Raw genomic sequence first — 20,667 nt, 5'->3', positions numbered from 1 at the left:
GTGGGGGGGGGTGGGGGGTGGGGAGGAGAGAAAAAAAAATAAGCCGAATCCAAGTGGGGGCTAGTATTGTTTTCACGCTGTCCTCCGGCCTTGCCCCAGCCAACTGGCAGGAGACAGCAGGCAGCAGATGTCTCGGGAGGACAAAGCCAGACACACACTACACCAGACACTCATAATTGATGGCTTTTGTCGAGCGGGGCTTGCATTAGGTCCCCCCCTCCCCGCCTCCTTGTCTTCAACTTTCTGTGTGTATCCCCTGCCCCAGCTCGCCACCCCTTCGACAGTGGGTTGGAGAGTGGGACGACTTTCTTATTTGCACTGGGTTTTCTTTTTCTCGAGCGTTTGTATTTCCTTCTTACTTTATTGTATTGTTGAACGGACAATTGTGATTAGCTCGGAGACCGGCAAAGCGATGCCTTCCCCCGAGCTGACTCATGGTTTACGTGAAGATGCTGAAGCAGAAGGAGTGTTTTAAAGGAGTCCAAAAGCCACTGCAGAAGTAACGTAGCCACCGTCGTCTTGCCAGTACCTCCTCGATGGATTGAGAGCTCCTCTGAGCTGGGAGCTCTAAGAAACAGGGGATTCTGCGGCTCTGTTCGAGTCGCCATTATCTCTTAGCCACTATAACCCTTTTTTTTCTTTTTTTTTTTTAATACTTTTTTTTTCCATTGAAGGAGTGCTTTATTGTCATTACTGTCATGGTTGTAATTATACATTTAAATCCAGGCCTGTTATAGTCAGGCTTAATAATGTACAGGGCAAGGGAGACGCGAAGGTTTTTTGTTCTTTGGAGACTGACAATGTGAAGAAAATCAATTTATGACAAAAAGGAGGAAAAAAGTAGAGGAAAAAATAGGAAAAGCCAAAAATAGACGTTTTGAGCCTGGCTTCTATCTAGCTGAATTTGCTATCCAGTGTTTCTAGGTGTGCGGTGTATGGGAGTGGCTCTGTCCCGTGGTCAGTGTAAGAGGCACTGTGTCACCAAGGGATGGATGATGTGTTCGGAAGGGGAGACTTTGCTCGGGGATCCCCAGGCAGCTCCATGCGGGAGCATCCTGAGGGAGGGGGTGGCTGCAGGGGGGTGATGGCAAGACACCGCCTGGGCAAGGAGATGCCTGGAGGGTGAGGAGGCTGGTACGGAGGGATGCACCACGCCACTGCATCGCTCCCTGAACCATGAACAAGGCTTAGTGGTCTCTTTATTTGGTTGTCTAGCGATGCTTTGGCTTACTAAATCGCTTCAGGTGCTTATTTCAGCTGTGCGAGCTGCCCTGTCACATCTGTGCAGTGGAAGAGAGCCAAGGAAGGCACAGTGCCGGCAGCCCGTCCTGTATTCTTCCCATTATTCAACTTACTTTCCTTTCCTGGTGAGAAGAAGAGAATTTATGCCACGACACTGGCATGCATGGCCCCCGGATCAGGCAGGCTGGGTCTGAACCCAGCAGCTCAAACCCGTTTTTCCAAGGAAGACGTTGAATTCCTGGTGGCTTGTACAGGAGAAAGTTTTCACCCTGACCTCTTTGGATGTGCAGTATGTTCTCGGGTGCCTTATGAATGTGTCGGTCTGTCTGTGATGGGGTGGAAGCTTTCGCTGCAAAATTTAAAGGGCAGAAATTTTCAGCAGAAAATGCATTGCAGGAGACAGAGAGTCCTGATGCTGCAGTTCAATTTTAAATTTAAATTTTCATCTAGTTGTCTGCTGATGTGGTTCCTAACCTGCACATGGAACAAGAGGAGCAAGCTGGAAACGGGAGCTTCAGTCCTCCTGTCTACCCAGAAAGCAGTAAAATGGTTGCTGAATGCACTGGACTTGGTTGGAAAAATTAATTTCTGCTTCATGGATTCGAGCCCGGGAGCTTTGCGTGGTGACAGCGCCTGGCGTTGCCTCAGCTTCATTAGTAGCAATGGGGTTTGATAGTATTAATGAGCAGCTGAACTTGATGGAGGCGGCAAAGCCCATCAGTATTATAAGGCTCAGGGTTGTGCCCGTTGATCTTGACTTTTCGTGCTCCCTGATTTCTCAGGGAGTGGAGGAGAAGGGGATTTAACACCTATTGCCGTGTGCCCAGGCACAGCTTCAGCCTTCTGGGAGAAGACCAGATTTCTGATCTGAAAACCAGATTTGTCTTGATTATTATTTTTTTTTAAGAACAGAAAAGTCCTATAATGGGGGCACAGCCTGGTGGGTCAGGGTGCGAGGGATCCTGCCGGCAGTGATCCAGACCACCACTCTGGCCCCTGCAGCTTCTCCCTTCCCCCAGAATTTGCTCTGGGGATGTAGTGAAAGAAGAAAAGAAAAAAAAAAAGAAGGAAAACCCCAGAGAATTGGGAGATTTGGCTTCTAAAAACCTGAATTTTCACCTATCAGTGCGTCAGGAGGCATTCACAGGTAAAGTGTAAGCCATGTGGCAGTATTTCTGTTCAAGCATTTCCCAACCCCTGCCAGCCGTGAGGGTTTATTCAATTTTCCCATTGGGATGCAATCCTGCAAACCCCACCAACCAGGCTTGGCCCATGACTTTTCCCTCCAACACTGGGATTCATCCCACCGAAGAAATTCTATGTGAAATCAGTCTTTTTTTAATGTCTTGCCATTTGTCTCCGCTATTAACGTATGCTAATCCAGCCATGAACTGCTTTGGTACATCAGTCACTCTGTTGATGTTTGAGAATCAAAGTGTCGACCAAACATGGTGCTGTCGATCAAAATTCCGTGCTGCCAATGGTATCTTTCTGAAGTCCATCGGTTGGAAGCCAGCAGGCATATGGCATCATTAAACTGTGGTGCCATGTTGGGAAAACAAGGTCATTGGATGGGGCAGGATGGGGGGCAGTGCTGGGAAGTTTTGGGGATACCTGGTGAGAGCACCTAGAGATGTCATTGAGTATTTTCTTCTTCCTTTCTTTGGGGGGTGTTTTGGGTTTTTTTTGGCTTTGTTAAGAAACGCCAAAAAAGTGTAATTCTAATTCTACAACGTGTATTTTTTGCAGTTGTGAAGCCACTGGCTACATCTCCCCAGATTAGCCAGATTCAATCTTCGCTGCTCAATAGAAGTATCCACGTGGGGGTTTAATATGACGTCCCCATGCGGCTATATCAGCAAAGGGGAAAAGAACCTCCTCGAGCCAAATATGTATGGGGCCAAACCTTGGGCTGGTATGAAGGTGAGTGTCTGAAGCATCTGCAGAGGAGCGATGCGCTGCAGCACCGCCATGCCCGTCCCCCTCGGACGCAGAGCAGGTTTGCTGGCTCTCTGCCAGACTCCCCGGCATCTAATCCACGTCGTTCCTGATGAAATTATTTCCCAGCTGAAGATTTTTGCTACCCACAAAATGACTTGCTTGGTTTCCCTGTGAGGGATTTGACTCCCCTTTGGAGAAGTCTTATGTATAGGGAGGTGAAATGAAAATGGGGGGAAAAAAAGGAAAAGTAAGCGATTTGCCTGGTTCCCCTGTTCCCCTGAAGAAGATTAATTAGTATCTATTCTTGGCGTGATTGATGGCTTTGAAGGAAAACTTGTCAGAGTAACTTATGATTTATTTTCATGCTTATTTTTGTAACATCCCTCACTTGGAAGTCTCTCAAAATCTTAAATACGATTTTTTTCTCACTTCCCCGCTGGCTATTTTATGGCTTTACACTAATCTTGCTCTTCTTGGTGTTAGCTATTAGCAAGTCCCGGTGATATCTTCAGTATCTTTTCAGGAGAAATGACACTAAGGGTTGCAAAGTCCACTGTTGATAGCCAAGGGAGCTGCGGTATCCTGCAGAACACGGAGTTAACGCTAGCAATTCATTGTATTTTTTTTAATGTATTTATTTGCATTTGAAAAAACATTTTTAATTTAATCATATTTGTTAAACTAAGCGCTTTAAAAATAATTTTAAAAAAATAAAAAAAAAAGGAAAAAGGTTTGGGGAAGAATAAAGACTAGATATTCATACTAGAGAAAACACAAACTCAATGTTTTCAGCATTTCAGAGACTGTTAAAACAAGGGAGCTCATAACTTTGTGGCAATTCAGTCTTTGTTTATAGAACATCCAGACCCACTGTATGCTATAAAATGCATCATCTGAGTAATAAATGTTTAAAGCTTGACATTTCCCATCTCTTCGTGGGTACGGGTTAAGACAGTGCTGGTCTGGGGGAGACCTTCCTTTTGTTCAGAATGGAAGAAAAGGAAGATGGGGGTGGGGGTGGTGGAAATATCCCTAGCAGTGTCTGCTTGGCAGCGTAGCAGAGGGACTGATCCTTCCCTCTGTGGGGATGGCTCAGCCCATGGCCCTGGCGCCAGGTCGGATCCTGCATGGTGCTGAAGCTCTGCTTGGGGACAGGCCCCCTCCCCATCACTTCTCACAGCGGTGAGGATGAAGCCCGTGGGAGCGGTGCAGAGGGCTCAGAGGTCCATGGGTGATGGATTTGGCCCCTCTCCTGGCTCTGCCTCCCCCGCCACCTGCTCCCCTTCATCTGTCCCAAGGGAATTGCCCATCTATTTGTGTCCTACCTCGGGGTCTGTTGGAGGACCCCCATTTATCACATCCATTTCACCCAACACCACAGCACGCAGTGAGGGGTCACGGACCACTTCTGCCTTTTACCACATTCAACCTGTTTTTTTAAAACAAAAGTTTTCAAAAAGTATTTTTTCTTAAAAGCATCCTCTGGAAAACCCTTCTCTAGCCCAAGCCAATTAATTTTTATCTAATTGAAAGAAAGCCCCATGGGTCACTGGAGGTGAGCAGTGTGTGCCCGTGTGTCATCAGGCTCTGGCCAGAAAATTGGAGGTGAAATGGTTCCTGCTTTTGAAGAAATATTCTGGTGAGATGCTGTACGTGGCCCTGCGTGTGTGCTCGGAGCTCACGGCAGCGCAGCCACGCTGCAAAATAAATACAAAAAGGAGGGGGAAGGAGGTGGGTCTGCACCGTAGCAGAGGGATCCTGCTGCTGGCTGGGGGCTCGGCTGGGTGCTGGAAGGCCATGAATACAGGGATGAGGTGTTGGAACGAGGCACGGGCCACTTGCACCCAGTGCGCATCACACAGCGCTCCATGCTCCATGACAGCTCCATGCACAGCTCCATAGCTGCTTAGGGGAAGAGCCTGGGATTTATTAAATGCTTCCTGACCTGCGCTGCTGGCTTTCAGGATCATCTCCTCATGCCTCTCATAGAAGTTAGATATTAACCTTAAATTCCATGCCAAGCATTTTATATGAGTTTAACTCAATTTGCCAAAAAGCTCATTTTTGCTGCACTTCTGCCTGCAGTCAAGGTCTCAACCACCATAACCAACATCCATGCTGGTAAATCAGACATAGCCAAGGTCAGGTGGTGGAGAGTGACCCACACACTTAATGTAACCGAGCTGATCCATGATGCTTTCCTTTTTCATAACCCCCTCGTGGTTTCTTTGCCCCCCCATTTCTGCTGCATCTCCCTGCTGCGGCACACCCAGGCTGGGTCCCCTGCCCAGGGAACAACGGTGGCCCCACACCTGATCTTTTTTGTGCTAACACAGAAAGTAGATGACATGACCACATGAACGGGCAGCGTTCCTCGTGATGTGGGTCATCACCTGATCCATCCTTCTGCCCCGAAGCAGGACCAAGCGCACCAGCACCCTTCCCAGGGGAGCTTGTCCAACCTATTCATAAAACCTCTGGTGATGGAGAGCAGATTGCCTGTTGCCTCCACAAAACGTCATGTGCTGGACAGTGGGGTCATTCATAGACGTTTACATAGGGCTAGAAATTAGAAATGATATATAATTTAGTCTGTTTAGTCCTTTGGGCAATCACCAGACACTGCTTTGGGTTATTTTGATAATCGCCCAGCGTAAAACAAAAAAGCTGGTTCGTGCCATGGGCCACTGGAAAGCTGACCCAGTAGGAACTGGTTTTGTTGTGTTCCTTCCAATTACTTCTGTTGCTGCATCAGCTGGGTGGGTTTTGCAGCAAGTGAGACAGATCACTGCTGGTAAATGACAAGATAAAACCATCCAAATCTCTCCTCCAAAGCCACTTTTTTGTAGGATCCATCCCTAAATGTCCCCATCAACCACACCAACTCTACAGCCAGACTCTACAGCTCCAGGGTGTGCTGGAGCTGGAGTTTGGCTTGTCCCACCAAATCAAGGTTGTGAGCATCCGGACCGTTGTGGAAAGAGCTTGTCAGCACCGGAGCCGGGCTGGGAGCAGCCAAGCCAAGAGCAGGGACAGTCCCTGGGCCCCTGGGCCCACCAAGATATATGAAAAGAGAAAAAAATAACCTGCAGTAAACTCAAGATTTTGGAGCAGATGGATGGGACTTGCTGTGGAGCTGAAGCGTTCAAGATGCAGGAATATTTCTGTGAATTCCTCATGGCTGCCAAAACCCAGAGAGCAGCAAATAAAGAAACCCCCTGAATCAGAGTAAGTTTGCTTGGCTTTCCTAAAACATGGCAAACCTGCAAATAGCCGGGATGTTCTCCTCTTCCAGCAGCTCCGCTTCTACTGCTGAATAATAAACGGAGTTTTTAAATGCTCCTGCCGGTGGCAAAATGGATAACAAAGGTAAATCCTAAGTGACAAATTGCATTCACACTTCACGTAACAGCATTGCTGCCATGTTTGCAAGCTGAACTGTAGCTTAAATGATCATTGTTCAGGGTGCAACAAGAACAACAACCATATTAAAACAATTCCTGTGCATTGCAGGACTACATGGCCTCTTCTTTTGGATCCTATATTGTGATCATTAATTATAAAGCTGGAGACTTGAGTGGCTACATAAGTGTGAGTGCTTTATATCTATGCCATTCCTGAGGACCTCTCTGAATTCATTCCTAGAGCTGGATTTCTGCAAAAAATACCCCATCCTTGGGTAATTTAATGATTTAAACATTTCCAGGGATGCAGACACGGCCTGTAACTCGTGGAGAGTTGCTGTGGTTATCCTCACTGTTGCAGATGAGCACAGGGGCCCAAAGATGGGTGGTCGCAGCACAGGCCACCGAAACGGAGCCTTCTGGGGGAGGCTGGGCTTCCTCCACCCAGTGCAAAGGCATTGCTCCGCTCAGGGCTGCAGCCTTCAGGGGGAGTTAGCAGTGCTGCAAAGGGCAAAGCCTTGGTGGATTGGATGCTGAACCAGTGCCTCATCCCATCGGCTAACTATTTCCCACCAGTCGTAGCCATGCCACAGAGTTAATGGGGAAAAAATGCAAAGTCCCTCTCAAGAGAAATGCCAAGATTTCTAAATTCCATTCTGTCCTAAATTGTCCGAGTTTTTCACCCAACAAAGCATTTTGTTTCAATGTATGTTATGTTGCTGTAGCAATAACATTTAAACAAAGTGTTTGGACTTTATTAGCACAGACCTTTTCAATAACTTCCCATAGAGCTTTCCCATCAAAAGTTTCCACTTTGGGAAAGTGATGCCGGGAGGTGGCGAAGGTCTGATGGCAGCAATCACCTCCACCATGCATTCCATGGTCCTGGGCTTGCTTCTGCCTCTGTGCCTTTCTCCCTGCCCTGCTGCAGGGAAATGCAGCGGCATGTCCGTCCCCCCGCATGTTGTTCTTAGGCATCCAAACGCATGACATGAGCATGTGGCCTTGCAGCCGGGATGGGGAGGGAGCCGCACAGACCTCACTGGCGCTGCTGGTGACCGCACAGCGGTCATTGATGATGGAGCTGTGAGAAGCAGTTAGGTTCTGGAGGAGATCCAGTGCCTTTGCAACTGGTAGAGACATGGGGAACACAGGTGGCTGAGGAACTGGGCTGCAGTGAGTGTCTGCATGTGCCTGAGAGGTGGAGAAAGTGGTCTGTGAGATCCTCTGGTGTCTAGGACCAGTGCAAAGTCCAAACAGGTGGTGATGGAGACCATTTCGATAGTGCTGCGGACAGCACTGAGCCCGGATTTTACTTGGGGGATGCTCAGAGGTACCAGTGGTGTCCCCAGGCTTCCTGGTCCAAGAGACAAATCTTTTTGCTTCATGCATGCACCAGGGTGTCCCTTCTGGCTGTTGTCCTGTGTGTGGAGATGGGGAACAAGCTGCTGCCTCTTACCTTTAAAAATAATAATACTGAGCTCTGTGGGAGCCTGGGCTTTCTTGGCACCCAGCCCCCTGCTCTGGCATCAGATGTGCAACCCCTGGTGCAGGAGCCGGAGCCAGGGTGCCGTGTACAGGTGGGTCGTGAGCAGCACCAGCCTGATGTGCCATGGTCAGACATCAGCTGAGCTGGGTGTTCCCCAGGTCCCTTGTGTCACCTGCAGCCAAATTATCTGTCATTGGCACTTCTTTGTCCATGGGATAAAATGCAGAATAAATCCTGATCAGCATTTACTGCTCCCTGCCTTGGTAACATCTCCTGAATCCTAGCGGCTCTCCTGTAGGTTGGACCTCTCATGGGTGGGGATTGATCCTCCTGTGTGCTGCCCAGCCGTGCCCTGGAGCTGTAGATCTCCCCCACCGCAGGTGAGTGTGTCCCAAACTGGTCCCACTGCTGGTGCCATGGGGGAACGTGTGGTTCAATTATTGCAGAAGGGCCCATAGCAATGGGATGGATCTGGTCTCCTGGAATCACAGAATCCTAAAATCATTTCGGTTGAAAAAGACCTTTAAGGTCAAGTCCAACCGCTAACCCGCACTGCCAAGGCCACCGCTAACCATGGCCCCCAGCGCCACATCTCCAGGTGCTATAAATCCCCCCAGGGCGGGTGCCGCCAGCCCCCCGGGCAGCCTGTGCCAGCCTTGGCCACCCTTTCCGTGAGGGGATTTTCCCTCATTCCCAGCCGAACCCTCCCCCGGCACAACGTGAGGCCGTTCCCTCTCGTCCTGTCGCCTGTTCCCTGGGAGAAGAGCCCGACCCCCCTGGCTCCAGCCCCTCTCAGGGGGTTGCAGGGAGCCAGAAGGTCTCCCCTCAGCCCCCCCTCTCCAGGCTGACCCCCCAGCTCCCCCAGCCGCTCCCCACAGCACTTGTGCCCCAGCCCCTTCCCCAGCCCCCTGCCCGGCTCTGGACACGCTCCAGCCCCTCAGGCTCTGTCTGGGAGCGAGGGGCCCAGAGCCCACCGCGCCATTCCAGGGGCGGCCTCCCCAGTGCCGAGGGCAGGGGGACGGGCACTGCCCTGCTCCCGCTGGCCACAGCACTGCTGGCACCAGCCAGGATGCTGCTGGCCTCCTGGGCCACCTGGGCACACGGGGGGCTCACGTTCAGGCAGCTGTCAACCATCACCCCCAGGTCCTTTTCCACCTTTCCCAGCCACTCTGGAAGTTCATCCCTTCCAGCAGCCTTGCAGGACCATCCTCTTCACCCACTGTCTGCCCAGGGAGGTGGTGGAGTCACCATCCCTGGAAGTGTTTAAAAAAGGCATAGATGTGGTGCTTAGGGACATGATGTCGTGATGGACTTGATGATCTCAAAGGTCTTTTCCAACCTAAATGAATCCATGATTCTAGTCCATGATCTCCTCTCCAAACCATTCTGGAAATCAAGGACCACAGCTGGAGCTTGGCCCTCCCAAGAACTCCCAGCCCAGCCCTTGATCCTGCAGAAACCTCCAGGTATTTCTCCTCCTCCATCAGCCCCATGGATAGAGAAACAACATTGCGTCTCCCAGTAGTAAATGCCACCAGCATGCTGCAGTGAGAAGAACATCCTTCAGGCTCAGCGACCAGTTTTAAAATTATGAGTTTTGATATTTTTTTATATCTTTTGATGGTTTTTTTAGATTTTGAGCTCCAAAAGAGCTCCAATTCACCTTTCAAAGCAAGTCTGGAAGAGGCCAAATTCAGTAAATCAGCAGCTACACAGCATGAGGGTGGGAGGAAAAACTGCATCAGGAGGTGGGTTACCAAAAACCTGTCTGGTAGTAATTACACGTGTCATCTGATGAAAAACTGGTTTGAGGGCAAATGCTGTAAAATATTGCTCTGGGGAGAGAGGGATGACAAAGGTTGTGAAATTCGGTACGTGGATTGTTTTACAGCTAAGGTAACTTCTATCCCTAGGGCTGCATTTTACAACTCGGGTGAGAAATCAAACCTCAGTTTTCAGGTCTGCTCTGCTCTTCTCTTAAAGCACAAAAATATGGTGTATTTGTTCAAAAACCAGGTTTTGTGCTGATTTCCTAAAGATAAATGCAGTCTTATTGGCGAGGGGTTGGGGGGGTGGGGGGTGGTGTCAGGCAATGAAGCATTTGGGAGAAGGATTGTGCTGCGTGTGCAGACTGCAAGTGGTTTTCACAATCAATGCATGGACACGTCCTCCCTTATATATTTATATATTCTTTATATAAAACTGCATTTCTGTTGCTTCTATGAGCACTTAAAAGTAGCGCTATAGGGTCTCACTGCTCTCGCAGGAGGGGCTAAGCCCAAATCACCTGGCTCTGTTCCTTGGGTTCTGGTTTGCAGCCCCGCTTACCCATTTTTCCCCCCGTTTGCTCTCTGTCCTGTAATTTAAATTTCCCTTTGCTCCCTCTGTGTTTGCAGACAGGGCTCCTTCCCCTCTCCAGCTCCATGCAGTCACTTGTGGCCACCTCAGCTACCTTTCCACAGCCAATCATGTCACCTCCTCAGGGATGATGAGTTGTCCTTGTCCCGGTCCCCACCTGCACTCCCCTTTTTGGGTGCAGGTGACCATCCCTGCAGCTCCCATGTAGATCCCCAGCACCTCGTGCAAGGATTTTCTCCCTTTTTAACATTTTCTGCAGCTGCAAATGCATTGCCTGGGGTATTCTGGGTTTGCATCCCAAAATCCCACCAGCAATTGCCATCACCCCTGTGCACCCATGGCACCCATGGAAATGCTGCAAGGAGGTTGCAGGGAGCCTCATGTCCCCCTGCTCATTTCCAGGTGTAACCCACTGCCTCCCAATTCCTCCCCTAATTCCCCTCCTCTCTGCTTCACCTAATTGCTGGATCAAAGCACCACTCTTAAGGGGAGCCATGAAAAATCAAACCTGGAGGAGCCCTGAGCAAAGGCAAGTCCATCAGCCACTGTCACGTGGAGACCTGGCCCAGCCCAGGTTGGCCCTGGCTGGAGATGCTGGGGGAAAACCAGCCCCATGGGGTGGTGATGCTCCGTGGTCATGTCCAGGAGGTGCTCCCATGGGGTGGCTTGAGCACGGGGCCTCCTGCTCACTGTCCCAACCTGGATGTGGCAGCTGATGGGCAGGGGGATGGGGACACCCAGAGGGGCTGGCGGAGGGGTCAAGGTCAGGGCTGGCTTACCCCCACGATGCCACACCAGAGCCTGTTTTCTGGTGGGAACTGTTGGGATAAAATTAGAAGTAGGTTGAACTTTATCTACGACTTGAACTGAGGCTGAACTCAGCCCTGTTTTGGTTTGGGTTTTTCCGAGTTCAAAAGAGTTCACGGGGAGGGAGGCAAGAGGGGTGGGCACTGGATATTTTTTTTTAACTTGCTCTTTCTGTGATTTTGCTGGATTTTAACTGCCTCATCCCTTTGGAAAGGCTGTTCTCGCAGTATTCCCTGTTCAAGATGGTGATGCGATGGCTCAACTACTGCCACAGTAATTTATTTCATGTCAGATATTTGGGGCTGGGGTAGTGCAGGGATGACCAAGCCTTCCCTGTGCTGTCCCTTGCTCAGCCCTGGGGCTGTCCCAGACCAGGGTGGGAAGGCAAAGGGGAGAACTGGAGTGCTTTTGGTGGGTACCACGCTGCAAAAGGAGCCCAGTACCCCACACTGGGTATGCTTTGAGGGCTTTTTAGCACAGTTTTGTCCCGTGACAATGAGCTGGGCCTCCAAGTGACATACCAGCACTGCCAAGAGGCTCACACAGACCTGACACAACCCCTAATCCTCAGGTTTTATGTGGCCACTCCATAGTGGAGATGAATTTGCTTGCCTGGATGCGCACCAAGGGAACTGGGAGCCAGAGCCACGCTCCATGTCCCTGACCTCATCCCGGTGGGTTGTGCAAGCTGCTGGCATCCATGCAAAGGTGCGTGGGTGGTGCAGAGAGCATGTACGGGGTTGTGCAGCTCACTGGACGGGGGTGATGGTCCCCTCTGGGCTATGGGAGCTGGCGCAAGCAGCAGCACAAGGACAGGGCCATGAAGGATTCACACTGGACCCCCGGCAGAGCTGCAGAGGGACACATGGCACTGCACCACTCCTGGCGAGCTGCGTTTCCCAATGAGCTGATCATCTCTTTCCAGAACAGATGGAAGACTTTTGCCACGTGGTTATTTCACCTCCTAAATTACTCAAGAATTAGTAGAAAATTTGCCAAACCGGACCTTCTAATTTTAACAAAGATGCCTCCTAGCTCACTGGCAAATCCAGGGAATGCACAGGGCAGACTCATTTCCTGGAACAGGAGCTACTGGAGAAAAAGTCCCTCCAGGCTGGCTCCTAACTATGACACATTTGATAGCCATTCAAGGACTACTGGGAAACATGTGTCATTTGTCTCCGTGAAGGTTCAGACAGAGTTTCATCATCAAGTCTGACTGCTCCATGAAATAAAACCCATCAAATAGCCGCAATATAACCTCTGCTGTTTATGTAGGAGATGTCACGAGGGTGATTGTTGTTTTTTTTTCTTTTTCCCCCCAAGGTTTTATATACGGTTGCAAAGTGGCTTTATCCCTACTGCAGCTTGTTTTCTTTCCTCCTCACCAGGTGACCTGCATTGTCCCATGAAGGGTGGCACTGGCTGTGGGTGTGCCCGAGCCACCAGGACTGTCAATGAACTTTGGCACCTTAAACCATGGAAAACCCGACGTGCCGTGCCGACGTGCCGGAGGGATGGATAGGTGCCCAGAGTCCCAGAGATCGGATTACCCCAGGGGATTTGCTGGGAGTCCCATGATGAACCTGGAAGGGAGCCCAGACGGCAGGGCACCACCGTGCTTTCCACCCGGGACACTCAGCCGGGGTCTCCAGAGGACAACCAGTGGCCTCTGTCCCTTACTGTCACCCCTGTGCATGCAAACCCAACCCCACATCAGCCCAAGGTCTCACCGAGGGGCGATTTTCATCCTAATATGTGGGATCACCTATGCAGGGCACACTGGGGTGGGTTGTGGGTGCAAATCCCTCCCATGTTTGCATCCTGTACCTGTGCTTGAAACACCCCATGGGCAGTTACCTGACCTTGCTGCCTTGGGGTGTTTTTTAGGACAAGTCACGATCTCTGGCCATGACCTGCTTTCCTGTGCTGCTTCAGGTGTCAGGAGCTGCCCCATTTGCTCCTGGTTCATGGGAGCTGCGGCTTTGGCCACCAGCATCATCCATCCTCCCCAGCCTCACAGGGTCATCCCAGGTCCTCAGGATCTCTCGCTGCTTCAGCTCGCCTCCGAGGTGTCAGACAGGATCTCAGCGCAGTCTGTTTTGCAGGCAGATGAGGAATCCAGTGCTGCAAAGGGTTTTTTTAATCTCACCCATCTCAGCTTCGCCATCCCTACGAGCTGTTTCTAGGAGTCCTTGCCCAAGTGCTCCGTCTCCAGGAGACGCCGTTATCAGCCGCCCCCATCAGCCACTCCATTCCGAGCTCCCCGCCGAGCTCCCAGGGCACCCGTTCACAATCCAATATCTACGGGAAGCAGATAAGGCAGAGGAGGGAGATAAAAGCCAGCCGGCAGCCTGGTCACGCTGCTGCTGTCCCCCCTCCCGCCTCACCAGGGACAGATGTCAGCGCGGGAGGGACACCGGGACGCCACCGCCACCGGAGCGGTACTCGCAGCCCTGTGGCCACTGGGTGGGCACAGTGTGGGCAGCCTGAGGTCCCCAGCCCTTCGGGACAGCTGGGTGGCACCAGGACAAAGCACTTGGGGTACATCGGGGTGACGCATTCACCCTCCGTATTGGGTGTGCACACCCCAGATTGGCCACTCACAACAATATACATGGAGAGGGCTCAGGTTCGGGCTGGGCTAAGGGGGCTTCTGCATCGCTGCATCCTTCATCCCCGCACATGCTGCAGCGTGAGGGTCTTCCTCCCTTTCCTCCCCAAAAGCTCCAGCACAGCCTCACACCTCTTTCCCTAAGCACCCCCTTGGCACCCACCTCCTCCCCTCCTCTGCAATACCAAAAATGGCCAGAATAGTGAAAAAAAAAAAAAAATATAAAAATAGGTGGACACAATGGTCAGGGACCACCCATTTAGTCTCCCAGCTGGCCAGTGACAGCTGACTGGTGAATGTCTTTAATTAAAACTAAATGGTTAATAGGAAGCTGAGCAAAGGTCTCCCGATGCAGATGCCAATGGAAATCATGCTGAGGGCTGGAGTGCTCGGTGTTGTAACAGCCAGCCTCCGCCGTGTCCCTTTGCCAGGCCATTAATGCCACCACGAAACCTTGCTCCCAAATATCGCTGCCCTGGTGCAGATTAACCTGGGACATCCCCAGGGCCCTCCCTCCATCCATGGACCCCTTTCCAAAAAGGTCTTTTATCTCTGACCTGCAGTTTTGGTAGGGAATATTTTTTTTTAAGCCTGGAGTGAGTTGTATTTTGACTATTGCCCATTTGGGGGGGGGGGGGGGGGGGAGCGGGCGGGGGGGGGAGTAATTGCCCAATACAGAAGAGTTTCCCAAGGTTAAGAAGCAGAGGGATGGAAGTAATAATTAATCAGCAGTGGCTGCTGGGGGCTTTGCTCACCTACACCAACCTGGTCTAAGAGTCACTTTCCAAAGGAACCTGGAAGTTAGAAAAGAAAAGATCTTGTCCTGGCCTGAGGGAGAGAGAAAGAGGGAAAAAAAGAGGAGGAAGGTGAAGCAAGGAGCGACAAAGCCACCAGGCTCCCACGGGAACTCCATCCTCCTCCTTGGCCTGCTGCTCTCCACATTCCCCCTCCATTTTCCTAATGCCAGAGCATCTTCTCCCTCTCGAGTAATGGGCTCACAGGACACGACTGAGCATCTCAGCTGTCCAGGCTCCCCCGGGAGCCATCCCTTCCCACAGGCATCACGTTTGCTCCAGTGAGCAGGGCTCTGGGGCAGCTCCCTGCCCTGCCTGGCGTTAGTGGAGGCATCTTGCCTCCAGAATCGTGACCCACTCCAGGGACACCTCACCTCCTCCCACCTCTTCCAGCAAGAGCCTCAGAAAGCTGGATTGGGGATCACCACCCCGATGGAGCTGACACCATTAACTGCTGGTGAAGGCACAGTTAGATGTATTGCACCACGTATTTTAGTCTCAAATGACCCGAATTAAAATCTGCGGGAGCGTACATGGAGCTCTTTGACCAAAGCCTCTGCAATGCATGCAGGCACCTTCATCAAAACCTTTTCAAATCAAAATCATACTTTTCAAGCAGAAAAAATAATTAAAAAATGCATTGTGTTGGATTCAGAACATCCTTAGCAGCCGTGCAGGGCACACACACCAGTTTGCTGCTGTGTTGTACAGATCACAGGCCAGGCCACCAACTGGAAAAAATAACTGGAAAAAATTAATTCTAGATGCATGTGTTTGGGTAGGACTAGATGTTTTTATTCTAGCGGGGGGTCTGATGTCCTCCATCTGAAACAGAAACCCACTGTGTGCTGATGACTGCTGCTTATCTCACTGGTGATGCTGGTTCTGCAGTTCCAAGGTCCTTACCTTCAGAGGGGTCAACTGTGTACTCTGAGCTAATTGCAATAAACATAAAATACTTTCTCTTATCAATGTGTCTTTTTGGAGGAAATCATCATTTGAAAATGGATTAAAAGTTGCATTTTTACCCTTTCTTTCACTTAACACCAGGCCGTGATGTTGTGCTTCTCCCTGCCTGGCAAAAATCTGGGGACTTAAACCCTGATTTTCCATGGGATCCTGCAAATTGGGTCTGGATCAGTCCAGGGGTTCCCCAAAACCATGTAAACCTCAGAGCAACCACAAATTTCTGGTGCGTGTGTTACATCTCTTTGGGGAGGGGGTTCCTCAAGCGCATCTGAGCAATGGTTGGGATGCTGAGAACCACTGAGCTGGTTCTCCTTCACCCACCCCCCCCCACAACTCCCCATGGTCCTATTGCAGTTTGGTGCTGAGGATAACTGCCCTTAACACACCCATCCCTCACCTCGGCGAGGCCCTAAAGAGCTGGCAGATGGCTGGACAACAGCTATTATATTCTTTAATAATGCAAAGAATAAAGATATTATAATAAATGGCATTTACCTGAATAAGTAATGTCTAATGAACAGGAGATAACAATTTAGTAATAAAGGTGGGGAACTAGTAATAGAGGGAGGCTGGAGGGGAGTGCGTAAAGTGCTTAGAAAATTAAAAGCCATCCCAAAAAGGAAGCTTGAAGGACTGGGGTTGTTTAATCTAGAGATTAAAAAGCAGTGAGGGTACACAGTAAAATAGAAAAAATTGTAAAATACAGCTACTGAGAGAAAGAAAATCAACTCTTCATAATCACAGAGGAAGGGCTAAGAAGACACGGGCTTAATCTGCAGGAAGGAAGGCGCAGCCTCGGTGACAGAGGGCAGTTTGCCAGCCGAGGGAATAATGAAGGCCTGGGAAAATTGCTTGGAAAAAATAGTGGAGTTGCATTTCAGATTTTGAAGAACAGGTTGGAAAATCAGTGATCTCAGGTGGTTTCAGGATAGCTGGATTGCCCTTGGGTTCAGTGGCAGACGAGCTGGTTTTCAGTGCTCTCTTCCAGCCCCATTTTCTATTATTCCATTGATTTTTCTTCCTTGGTGGGGTTGCATTTTGAAATTTAAGGAAATGTCTCACTTCAGCAGTTTTCTCCCTTGTCTGCAAAGCAGCCTTCCTGCCGGGAAGACGCCTTTTCCTCCAGCCAGGCTAACAAATTTCCCAAGGATACATATACCCCCTGCACACACAAGGGGCCAAAAACCCCTGGAGCAGAATATTACTAACGTCAGACCCCAGGGATTTAGGTGACGTTATTCCGGGTCTTGAAGGTTCAGTGATGAACAGATGGGAGCTGGGCTCCCAATGTCATCGTTCAGAAAGATATACCCAGTACCAACCATGAAGGCAGGAGACCAAGACTTGTTTCCACGAGATGTTACACATCTGTTGATGGTGCTGGCTCTTGCATTCCTGGCACAGATAAAGACCAGCCTAAGCACGATAAATCCTTTTGGTGTTCCTCAAGCTGAAGGTCCAAGGATGGACAAAGTGATAGGAAGATGGTGATAAAAAAAAAGCAGACAGTGCTTTGCATCACAGAGCTTTTTACAGAGGAGGTGTGTGGCATGGAGAAACACTCTGAATAAAGCTGGGTCCGGAGAGCCTTGGCTTGGGAAGGTCCCAAAATGAATGGGGCTTTCAGGAGGGGCTGCAAGATGAGGGTGAGCAGGGAGCAGTTAGGAGGAATTTTAATTAACATCAGCATTTGCAATGTTATTTAATAAGGTCCAAAAAACATCTGAGAACAATAAAAACTGAAACAAGCGTTTTCAGAGCAGAGGTAAGCGTGGGGCTGGGTGAGCGGGGTTGGCCCCCGGGGGATGAGGGGCACCTGACGAGGTGGACGTTCCTGGGGAGATGAAGGCTCAGAGATGTGTTTTTGGGGGATCACTGGGTCAAACAGGCCTGGCTGGAGAAAGGGCTGAGCATCCCCACGGTGCGAGATGTCCTGTCCGTGCTGCATCCTGAGGCTGTGTGTGGTGTAGGGACAGCACCAGCCACCCACAGAGTCATTTAGGAAGGTGGAAGACCAGGAGGATCAGAAACTAAGGACCTCTGAGGACTCCAGAACCCCCTAGCTGAGGTGCTGAGTGTGTTGGGGGTCTGCTGTCTAGATTAAGCACCCTGCAGAAGCAGCTGATCCCCACGTTTGCAAAGGGATGCCAATTCGGGCATGAAACGGAGGAAGCCAACCTCACCGAAGGCCAGGTGGTGATAGATGGGCACCCAGATCTGTTGCACGAGGGTGGGGACAACCGTGAGACTACAACACAGGTGACAGCAGCCACATACCACGCGGGTCCATCACTCCTCCCGCAGGCGGCTTTGCCCCCCAGGACCCTGGCACGCGTTTTGGCCCCACTGGGGGAGGACACCGTGGATCACAGTGGGGTCCACCAGCCCAAGTAACCCCGAGTGTGAGTGTGGGAGAGGTGGCCAGGCTGGGCTGTGCACCACCAGCCTCGGTGGTTCAGGCTCTCCCCTTGCCCAAACTTGTCGATGGAGTTGTTCAGAGCGATGGCATAATTGCAGTTTCAATTGCAGATTAATAAGAAGTGGGTTTTTTTAGCAAACTCTGAGGCATGCCTGAACTGGAAGGGCATTTCAGCTCCCCGCTGCCTGGGAGCCCAGGGTGCCATACCCTCTTTGATGTCTCCTGGCGTGGAGGTTTTACAAACACCGGCGGCGGCGGCGGCCGCACTAATGTGCCTGTTGCAACTCCCCTTCCCATGGCACGTTCTTCTTTGGGAAGCCATGCAGCTTTCATCTCCAGCGCTCGGTTGGGCAACAGGTGTATAAATGAACTGGGGAGAAGCCATCACCAGCCTCTAAAATACACACCTTCTGCTGGCGGAGGGAAGGCACCCCAGATGCCGTCGAAGGGGCAGGGGTTGATAATGGGGATGAAGAGGAAACTGAGGCAGAAGCACCTCAAGGCCATTCAGAGTGCTTCTGCGATGTGACGAGCTTAGGGGAGCATCCGAAAGGCTGCAGCAGTGGGAGGAACCAGCAGAGCAATGCTAGCATGGACCGCTGCGCAGCCATGAGATGTGAGGGAGAGCTCGTGCCCATGGGCCAGATACCAAAAGCCAAGCTCAAAGTCCAGCCCTGAGATAAAACTGCTTAAAGCAAAACTACGGAGGGGCAGAAATTTGTTGCTTCAGGAGATGATGGATATGGAAGGATATAGCCATACCCATCGTGACTTCTTGTCTCAGTGTAAGGGCTCCCATTTCTTCCTCCTCCCGCATCGCTCAGCCCAGCCCAGCTCACTTGGACCAGGCAAATCTCTCACATCAACTGAGGAGGCTTCAGTGCCTGATGGAGGAGCTTTTGCATACCCCTGGGCATGTCAGTCCTGGGGCTGTCCCACAGCTGCTCCCATCAAGATTCCCAGAGCCGAGCCAAGCCCTGCCAACCCAACCATTTAAAACCAGGCTGACGTAAAAGTTAGGATAGCTCCAAATAATCTTTTTTTTTTTTTTTTTCCTCAACCATCCAGCCTCTGAGTCTTCAGCTTGCACTTTTCAAATTCCTCCAGCAGCTGGAGGACTGGAGAGCTGTGTGTGCTTTCAGCTTTTCCACGCCCATGCAACGCCTGGAGCTCTCAGGTGGACACCCAGGAACCACCAAGCAGAGCCCATGGGCGATAACCCTGCACAGAGCTTCAGAAAAGCAGCTGAGACTTTGGCGCAGAAACATATGACCAAGATCTACTGTTTCCTGCTCTTCATGTCAACCATTTCCACTTTCAGACCCATTTCAGACATCCCTGGAATACTGCCGTTATCACGAACCTGTGCCCCTTATTGCTTGGGCTGAGGCTGTTTCACTGGGCTGTCCATCTCCACTGAAAGGAGGTAAATGTATCTGAAGCTTCTGAGATCTGAACACCAAAATCTCCCTGTCTCCATCTTCCTGGAGTTTCCCAAGCTACAAGCAGGTCTGTATCTGGAGATCGGTTTTCCTGCGACAAAAATATGCCCCAGGTGAGAAATTTGCCTCCTGAACTCAGCATGACCTCCAAGAGCTGAAAGGCTTTGGATTAGGAGCATCAGGGTTGACTGTGCTGAAAATCAATCTGACCCTGGAGCGGGGCTGCCAAGAGTGATGATGCATCCCTGCAGAAGACCTCAAAAGTCCCAAGAAATGTTGTTTTTCTACAATACCCACTAAAACGCCAATGTCTGCTAGTGGTCCAGCTCAACAGCTTCTTTCAGGGTCTCCAAGGGATGATCCCAGTTGTTGGTTGAGGCCCCTCCATCCCTCTCTCCATGGGCAACAGATGGAGCCAGCAGCACCTCCAGCTAGCAATGCTGCTCCATGGGCTTAGTGATCCACCAACTGCAGCCTCACATTCCCCCTAAAACCAAAAAAACCCAAAACACCCTAAAAAAAAGGGCCTGAAGGGTTAAAGTAGCAGTGAAATTTTTACGAGTCCAGGGTCCAGATGTTGCGGGCAGGAAGATGAAAGCAATCCCCTCTGCTGGGCTGTGGAGGCACTAAGCTTCACTAGCCCAACCTGCCGAGGCGATGCCCTGCCACCAGCCCCGCTCCACTTCTCCCCACTGGAAGCTGTTCAGCTGGGGACCCCGTGGGCAGCGAGCCTTTCTGTCCCACTGCTGGCTCTTGATCAATTATTCAAACCAGAAAATTCTCCAACCATGAAACTCATCCCAGATTCCCCATAGCTTGTTGGGCTGGAAAAATCAAACCACGGGGCTTCCAGGGCAAGGAGTAAACGTCACTTCCAGTGGGGCGGTTTGGGGTTCTGGGGCATCTCCAGGGGGTTGGTTTTGTTGGCACCAGTGTTCCCCCTTGGTTCCCATGGCCACCTTGGCTGAGCACCCTGCCCACCCACCTGCTGCTCTGTGGGATCCCACCACCCTCCCAGCTCCCGTCAAGATCAGGAAGGTTGGCTGGCCGCCTCGCACCTCCATCGGGCTCTACCAAATGCCTTGACACCTGGTTCCTGCTTTCTTTCACTGGAGCCCTTTTACAACAGCTTTATTTTGTTTTCCTGCCCTTGCAGGCTCTCAGCCTTGGCTTGCCTTGCTGATGGAA

General features: G+C 50.8%; 1 long non-coding RNA gene across 1 annotated transcript; it reads left to right on the top strand.

Moving 5' to 3' along the window:
* Positions 1-31: 31 nt before the first annotated feature.
* Positions 32-6,690, top strand: LOC308056370. Its single transcript, XR_013924799.1, has 2 exons — positions 32-2,389; positions 2,992-6,690. It is a non-coding gene; the product is annotated as an uncharacterized lncRNA (long non-coding RNA).
* The last annotated feature ends 13,977 nt before the right edge of the window (positions 6,691-20,667 follow it).

The sequence above is a fragment of the Falco punctatus genome (genome assembly GCF_963210335.1).
Source record: "Falco punctatus genome assembly, chromosome: Z".
In the NCBI taxonomy this organism is placed as follows: domain Eukaryota; kingdom Metazoa; phylum Chordata; class Aves; order Falconiformes; family Falconidae; genus Falco; species Falco punctatus.
Note: the sequence above shows the minus strand (reverse complement) of the source record. Positions and strands in the feature narration are given on the sequence as shown.